This window comes from Arachis ipaensis, chromosome B04 (assembly GCF_000816755.2).
Source record: "Arachis ipaensis cultivar K30076 chromosome B04, Araip1.1, whole genome shotgun sequence".
NCBI lineage: Eukaryota > Viridiplantae > Streptophyta > Magnoliopsida > Fabales > Fabaceae > Arachis > Arachis ipaensis.
Genome location: NC_029788.2, coordinates 107,316,091 through 107,324,179, shown reverse-complemented (window position 1 = coordinate 107,324,179; position 8,089 = coordinate 107,316,091).

Genomic DNA, 8,089 nt, shown 5'->3' with positions numbered 1-8,089 from the left:
ATTGATTTTGAAAAGAGTTGAAAGTGGCTTGTTTTGAAGAACGGGTGAAAAATGATTTAAAATGAGAGAGTTATGACCGTCAGAAGATTGGGGGTTGAATCTGTGAATTCTGCAGCTTTTAACTTAGAAAATTTTTAGCAGAATGACCCCTCGCGCGTAGGCGCACTTGGCGCGTACGCGCCGTTCTTCGAGAAAGCATCATCCACGCGTGCGTGTGGTGTGCGCGAGCGCGTCGATGCGCTGCATCGAATGCCCAGCCATTTTCCAGAGAGTTGTGCCAGAGTTGTGCCTGGGGCACAATGTATTCGCGCGTATGCGTGGCTGACGCGTGCGCGTTGTTTGGCTAATTTTCAATCCGCACGTTCGCGCGTATGACGCTTGCGCGTAGATGAGTTTTAAGGCCATCCACGCGTGTGCGTGGAGTGCGCGTACGCGTGGCCCTGTTTTCATCCCAAAGTTGATTTTTGAGTTTTAAAAGCCAAATTTCATACTTCTAAGCCTCCAATCTCACCACTTATGTCTTAAATCATTATGATATGCCTAGCATGAGGAAAAGGGCTAGTGAATGTGGTAACTTGCGAGTGAAGCAAGGGAAAAATGAATGATCCATGAGGATCAAAGATGATTATGTGAGATGTGGAGGATGGCGGTGGAAGTGCTTGTTATGCCATGGGCCGAATGGCCGTAATTGTTAATGAATTGGCTGGTTATGGATTTAACCGTGAGCCGGATGGCTGGATTATGCCGTGTGGCGGCAGAGCCATGTTTATGGCTAAGTATAAATGCATATATGCTGTTGAATGAATTGTGAATGTTAAAGGGAAGTATTAGTTAGACTGAAGAATCTTTAGTCAGTTGCCACTTACGGTTTAGCTTGTTTATAAGCTTTGATATTTCCTGGAGGAAGTTCTAGGATTGCCTTCGGCTTTCCTCTATTATTATGTATTATATATGTGGAAGCTGTTACCGTGCTGGGGACCTCTGGTTCTCACCCATGCGGATTTTGTGGTTTTCAGATGCAGGACGCGAGGCTTCTCGTTGAGGCATGCTGGAGACTTCTGGATTAGCGAAGATCCTTGTTCTCGGGACTCTATTTTGATTTATGTATCTTTTTTAGATACTTTTATCTCCATTGAATAATACACTGTGATGACTCCTTCTAGAGGGGATTTTTGGAGAATAGGTTTTCTGTATTTGTATCCCTTTGGGTTTCCTTTGGGGTTTCCTTATTTTATTATATGTATATATTGCTATGCTCGGACCGGTTCTCTTCGCAGCCGGATTTTGAGTCTTGATATTCTTGTTTTTGACACTCTTTATATATATGACCTTGCGTTAGCTTATCCCGGTTCGTTACGTTATCGATCGGAGTGTTGCGCGTTCGAGTTACGGTTTTTGTTTACCCCATTTTCCTACAAAGGCTCCTAGTTATAATCAATTATTCATACTACTATACGTACTAAATTTTTGTTTTAGAGGTCGTAATACCTTGCCATCTCTGAATTATGACTTAAGCATAAGACTTTGTATGGTAGGGTGTTACAAAAGACATGGAAAAAGTTTCATATGCATCAGCCGTGGGTAGTTTAATGTATGCTATAGTGTGCACAAGACCGGATATAGCTCATGCTGTTGATTATGTTAGTCGTTTTGTTTTAAACCCAGGAAGAGAGCATTGGAATGCTGTAAAATGGATAATGAGATATCTTCGTGGTACTTCTAACATAAAGTTGTGTTATGGAAGTGATAAGCCTATTCTAGTTGGTTACACTGACTCAGACATGGCAGGAGATATTGACTCTAGAAGGTCTATTTCAGGCTTCTTGATCAACTTTGCGGGTGGAGCTGTGTCTTGGCAATCAAGATTACAAAAATGTGTTGCTTTGTCTACTACCGAGGCCGAGTTTATTGCCATTACTGAAGTGTGCAAGGAGATGCTTTGGATGAAGAAATTCTTGAAGGAACTCGGGTTTACTCAAGAGAGGTATGTGTTGTTTTGTGATAGTCAAAGTGCTATACATCTTGGTAAAAATTCTACTTTTCATTCTCGATCCAAACATATTGATGTGAGGTATCATTGGATACGTGATGTTTTGGATGCTGAGTTGTTGGAACTTGAAAAGGTTCATACTGATGAATGGTTCAGATATGATGACCAAGGCATTACCAAAGATGGAAGTTTGAAATTTGTTACTTAATCGCCGGATTGGCGGTTACCTCCATATAGTCGTGAGGGGGAGATTTGTTGGGTTTTTGGGCTCCCTTCCTATGTTGAGAAAAAGCCCAAATGCTAGTATCCAAGCTCATGAATAGTTGAAGTGGCTGCAGTGAGTTAGGGTTGAGAGAGAGAAGTCATTTGCAAGGAGAACACCAAATACTAGAGAGAAAAGAAGAGAGAAAGTTATTTTCACACATACACAAAACTGTCTCTATAAATTGGTCGCTGCAGATTCGTTAACCGTTGGATCGAACTCAAATTTGGACAGTGTGTTCTACATATCTGATTCTTTGATTTCACTATTTGGATATTTGATTCGATATCTGTAGCTGGAGATATTGGCCACGCACAGTAGCTCTGTTTTTGTGGTATTTTCATCTTCTTGTTCTTGTTTTGAAAGCTTTGAAACTTGGGTTGTTTGGCTTGTTGTATGCACGTTTTGCGCAGTAATTTGTGACTCTCTTGTACCCTATTTTTCATTATAGTGAAGCTATTTCTTGGTCTTGGTGACTCGTGATTTTTATTTCTCTCATTGAGGAGGTTTTCCACGTTAAAAATTTTGGTGTGTTAGCTTGTTTCTAATTTCTGATTTATGTAATTTTCCACTGCTATTGGGTATTATTGTGCTGGTATTAATATTTGTTGTGAGTGGATATTATTGCTTCACTAATTCTTGCAAGAAGGAAATTGTGTGTTTTATTCCTATCACTAAATGTGTAACCCAACGGGTAAATAAAAGAAATCGAAAAACTATGTGCCGCAACAAATTCGATCACCATCCAGTTACTCAAAAAAATATATTAAAAAAAAAAAAGCAAAACACCGTACTTTATGAGATAGAAATGGGTTATGTTTTACTTATTTGTATATCAAATATCAAGATAACATCTTTTATTCTTCCCTTATTTTTATATCAAATATTAAGTTGATTAACATTTTTTAATAATAAATTTTATTTTATCTTTTATTCTTCCCTTATTTTTATATCAAATATTAAGTTGATTAACATTTTTTAATAATAAATTTTATTTTCGAAATTTTTTTCTTTCACAAATAAATATCCATTCAGCAAATATAATAATAGAGGTAGGAAATAAAAGTAATAGAATAATTAAAAAATATTTTTTTTTCTTTCAAGAACTTACTTTTTACTGTAATTTGTATCACTTTAACATATTTCAATTATTTTTTAATTTATATACAAAATGAGCACTAGTTTCAGAATCAAGAAAGTATGAATAGGTTGTGAAGCTTGTATTGAAGAAATGTTTAATTACTCTGTTGGTCTCTATAGTTTTGTAAAATTTTTAATTAGGTTTTTATACTTTTTTTCCTTTTAATTGAGTCCTTGCACAAATTTTTTTTTAATTGGGTTCCTATATTTTTTTTCCTTTTATTTAGGTCTCTATACCAATTTTTTTTAGTTAGGTTCCTATAAAATTAAGTCAATTACTACTAAGAGGGACTTAATTGAAAAAAAAATTAGTACAGGAACCCAATTAAAAAAAAAATATAAAAACCTGATTGAAAATTTCACAAAACTATAAGAACTAACAGAATAATTAAATCTCGAATAAACTACACATTTAACGCAAATATGTAATAATAAATACTTCAAAACAAATGTCTTAACTGAATGTATAATTCAATTTAAAGACATAATATTTCTATTGTATATGTAATTATATTTATGGGGTATGAAACACGTAGTAGAATAACACTGAAAAATGTCCAATTATTTAAAGAAAAAATGGTGTCTCTTTTATCATCTAGGCACTATTTATTTCTTTTTCTAAATTTTTAATTTAAATTTTGTTTCGGTCCAGTCTAACGAACCGGAAATTCGAGTCCGAACGACCAACCGACCCGACAACTGGTCATGCTCGAGCCGGGAGGCGACCCACACGACACCTCTCCCTCTGCGTGTAATTAGACAGCTGAAAAGGAAACTTTAGCAAAGAGGGTCTGGGCGCGTAGGGCCTATTACGGTACAGACTATATAAGGGGAGGGGGCGAGGGGCATACCCCTCCCCCAGGTACGTCACCCACTCTTTTCCCTAATTGCCGCCTTTGTACGGATACTGACTTGTACGTCAGAGTCCTTTTGCAGGTGACCTCCTCCACACCAAATCGCGAACCGGTGGAACCTCACACCTCGGCCTCATTCCCTTCACGTTGCCCCGGGAGATCTTAACGCGCGGAGGCGATCCGAACCCAGCTCCCCAGCGCTTCCTGGCATCTGGCACATCCGACCTGTTTAGGACCGAGCAATCGAACATTGGCGCCGTCTGTGGAGAACCTGGCTTGAATGAATTTCTTGTTGGGACCAGTTGAAGGGCATGAGGAAGGCGAAGCGCACGAGTTCCCGCTCTCGTGAAAGGCGTCCTTTCGGGGGGACGGGGGGCGATAACGCAAGAATCATGCAGGAGTTGCGCCACAGAGTGCAAAATCTTAAGAGGAAGCTCGCGGCCAGGGATCGTTATCGACCTAGCCTGAGTCTATCTCACACCCGATCACCTCCGCGGAGAGCGGAACCCCGTGGGAGAAGTCCCCAAAGGAACTACGTCAAGCGTAGAACGGGTTCCCGATCCCCCTCGGCCCACGCTGAGTCAGAAGGCCAGGACAAAAGCAGGGAAAGACCGAGAAGGCGACAAGATCCCGTAATCTACGCCCGGCCCTTCCCGACCCATGCTGAATTGGAAAGCCAGGGAGAGAGCAGGGAGAGGCCGAGAAGGCATCGAAATCCCATAATCATAGGAGCAATCCCTTTCCACCACACCATCCTCAAGGTCCGGCTGCCGAAACACTTTGACAAGCCAATGGACATGAGATATGACGGAACCTAAGATCCTTAGGAATACCTAACGGCCTTTGAGGCCAAGATGAATCTCGAGGGGTGGACGACGAGGTCAAGTGTCGCGCTTTTCCCGTGACCCTGGCAGGACCGATAATACGATGGTTCAATACGCTCCCAAAGGGGTCCGTGACGACCTTTACGGACATAACGTGCAGCTTTCTAGCACAATTCACCACACGCATTGCCAAAGACAAGCACCCGATCAACCTCCTAGAGGTTACCCAAAGAAACAGGGACCCGACCAGGAAGTATCTTAACAGGTTTAACGACGAATGCTTGGAGATTGATGGTCTGACCGACTCGGTGGCTAGCCTATGTCTGACGAATGGGCTGTCAAATGAAGACTTTAGAAAACACCTCACCACCAAGCCCGTATGGACCATGCAAGAGATCCAGAACGTGACAAGAGAATTCATTAACGATAAGGCGGTTAGCCGGGTGGTGGTGGCCAACAAACGGCAGCCCGCCAACCCTCCTCTCAATCATTCCGGGAACAGGGAAAGGCCGAAGGAGCCCTCCAAGGATGGAGGACTGACTAAACATTTCAAGCCCTTTCCCCGAGTCAGAAAGTTCACAAACTATACCCCTCTGATGGCCCCGATTGTTGAGGTCTACCAACAAATAGCCGATAAGGGCATCTTGTCGAAACTCCATCAACTCAAGGACAGAACTGGCAGGAACAAGAGTCCCTACTGTGACTACCACAAAGGCTTCGACCATAAAACCCAGGACTGCTTCGATTTAAAGGATGCTTTAGAACAAGCAATTTGCGAAGGCAAACTGACGGAGTTCTCGCAGTTCATAAGGGAACCCAGGAGGAGAGAGCGTGAGTGATCCGACGACGAAAGAAGTCGAGCTGTGAAGCCGAGACAAGAGCCCGACGAAGACAATGACTGCGGCCTCACTATCGTTAATGTCGTAGTCGGAAGAGACACAACCCCAAGGTCAAAGTCGGCAGCAAGGAAAGACGCCAAAATCTTGGCCGTATCATCAAGTAACCATGGGAACCTGTTCGGGAAAGCTCCAAGGATATCGTTTGGACCAGAGGACCAATGGTTCCACGACATCCCGAAGAACCCCCTATGGTGATCACGGCAATAGTCTGAATAGGCTTGGTCAAGCGAATCCTCGTGGACACCGGAGTCAACTCCAACATCATGTTCAGGAACGTCTTCAACGCCCTGGGTCTCCGGGAAACTGATCTAAACACCCATTAGCACGGAGTGGTCGACCTAAGGGACAACTTCATAAAGCCCGATAGAGTAGTCTCCCTCCTGGTTCGCATCGACGGAGGAAGAAGTAAGAGGTCGGTAATGGCGGAGTTTGTCGTGCTAAGGGACTCCACGAGTTACAATGCCATCCTGGAGAGGAAAACAATCAATGAATTCTCTGCCGTGATATGCACTAAGCTTTTGGTCATGAAATTTGTCACTGATAATGGATCAGTGGGATCCCTTAGGGGAGACTTAGAAACGGTAGTTGCATGCGACAACGCCAGCCTCTCCCTAAGGAAGAGATCGAAGGAAGCATCCGGGTCTTCCTAGCCGACTTAGATATTCGGGTTGATGACAGACCGAGACCCGAGCCTGAGGGAGATTTGGAAAGATTCAGGGTTGGGGACACGGAGGACAAATTCACCTTGATGAATGGAACCTCCCCCACAACTTGAAAGAGTCCCTTATGAAGGCCATAAGGACAAACGGCGACCTATTCACCTGGACACCAGCTGACATGCCAGGAGTTGACCCCGAGTTCATGTCACACCGACTAGCCGTGAGACTAGATGCCAAGCCGGTTGCCCAGAGATGAAGGAAGATGTCCCAGGAAAGAGCCAACGAGGTAGTCAAGCATACGGCCAGCTTGTTGGAAGCAGGGTTCATCAGAGAACTTGACTACTCGACATGGTTGTCGAACGTAGTACTTGTCAAAAAGGCCAACGAAAAGTGGAGAATGTGTGTCGATTATTCAGACCTTAACAAAGCGTATCCCAAGCGTGGCAGCAGGTTATCGTTTCTTGAGCTTCTTGAGCTCGTACTCTGGGTATAATCAAATACCGATGCATCGACCTGACGAGGAAAAAAAGGCGTTCATAACGCCAGGGGGCACTTACGGCACTTACGGAATGCCATATGGATTGAAGAATTCAAGAGCGACTTACCAAAGACTGATGAACAAAGTCTTCAGCGATCTAATCGGGAAGTCGGTAGAGGTGTATGTGGATGATATCTTGGTGAAGACCAGCCAACCGGAAGACTTAGTCAGTGACCTGGAGACCGTGTTCATGTCTCTTTAAAGACACAATATGAGACTTAACCCCCTCAAATGCGCTTTTTCCATGGAAGCCGGGAAGTTCCTAGGGTGAAGCCATTTTGCGAATGACAAGCCCAGGGTGTATCAAGGACGTGCAGAGGTTGACCGGAAGGATTACAGCTCTATCTTGCTTCCTCGGTGTATCGGCGGCCAAAGCCCTCCCCTTCTTCAACCTCATGAAGAAAGGGATAGCTTTTGAATGGACCCCGGCTTGTGAAGAAGATTTCAACCATTTCAAAAACATACTCTCAGCACTACCGGTCCTAGGTAAGCCCAAGGATGGCGAGACACTATTTCTATATCTGGCAGTAACGGATGAAGCCTTGGTGGTCGTCCTCGTCCGAGAAGAAGGAAAGACCCAACAGCCAGTCTACTTCATTAGCGAAGCGCTACAAGGCGCGGAGCTAAGGTACAGCAAGCTGGAAAGCTAGCCTATACACTCCTGATCTCGTCCCGAAGGTTGAGACAGTACTTCCAGGGACATCAGATCATCATCTGGACGGATCAAGCGATTCGCCAAGTCCTGCAGAAACCTAACCCATGCGGGACGGATGATGACCTGGTCAGTCGAGCTGTCTCAGTACGATCTGCAATATGGGCCCAGACACGCGATTAAAGCCTAGGCAAGGGCCGACTTCCTAGTGGAAGTAACCGGGGACCCTCAAGAGACCCTAGACACACGGTGGAAACTCCATATAGACGGA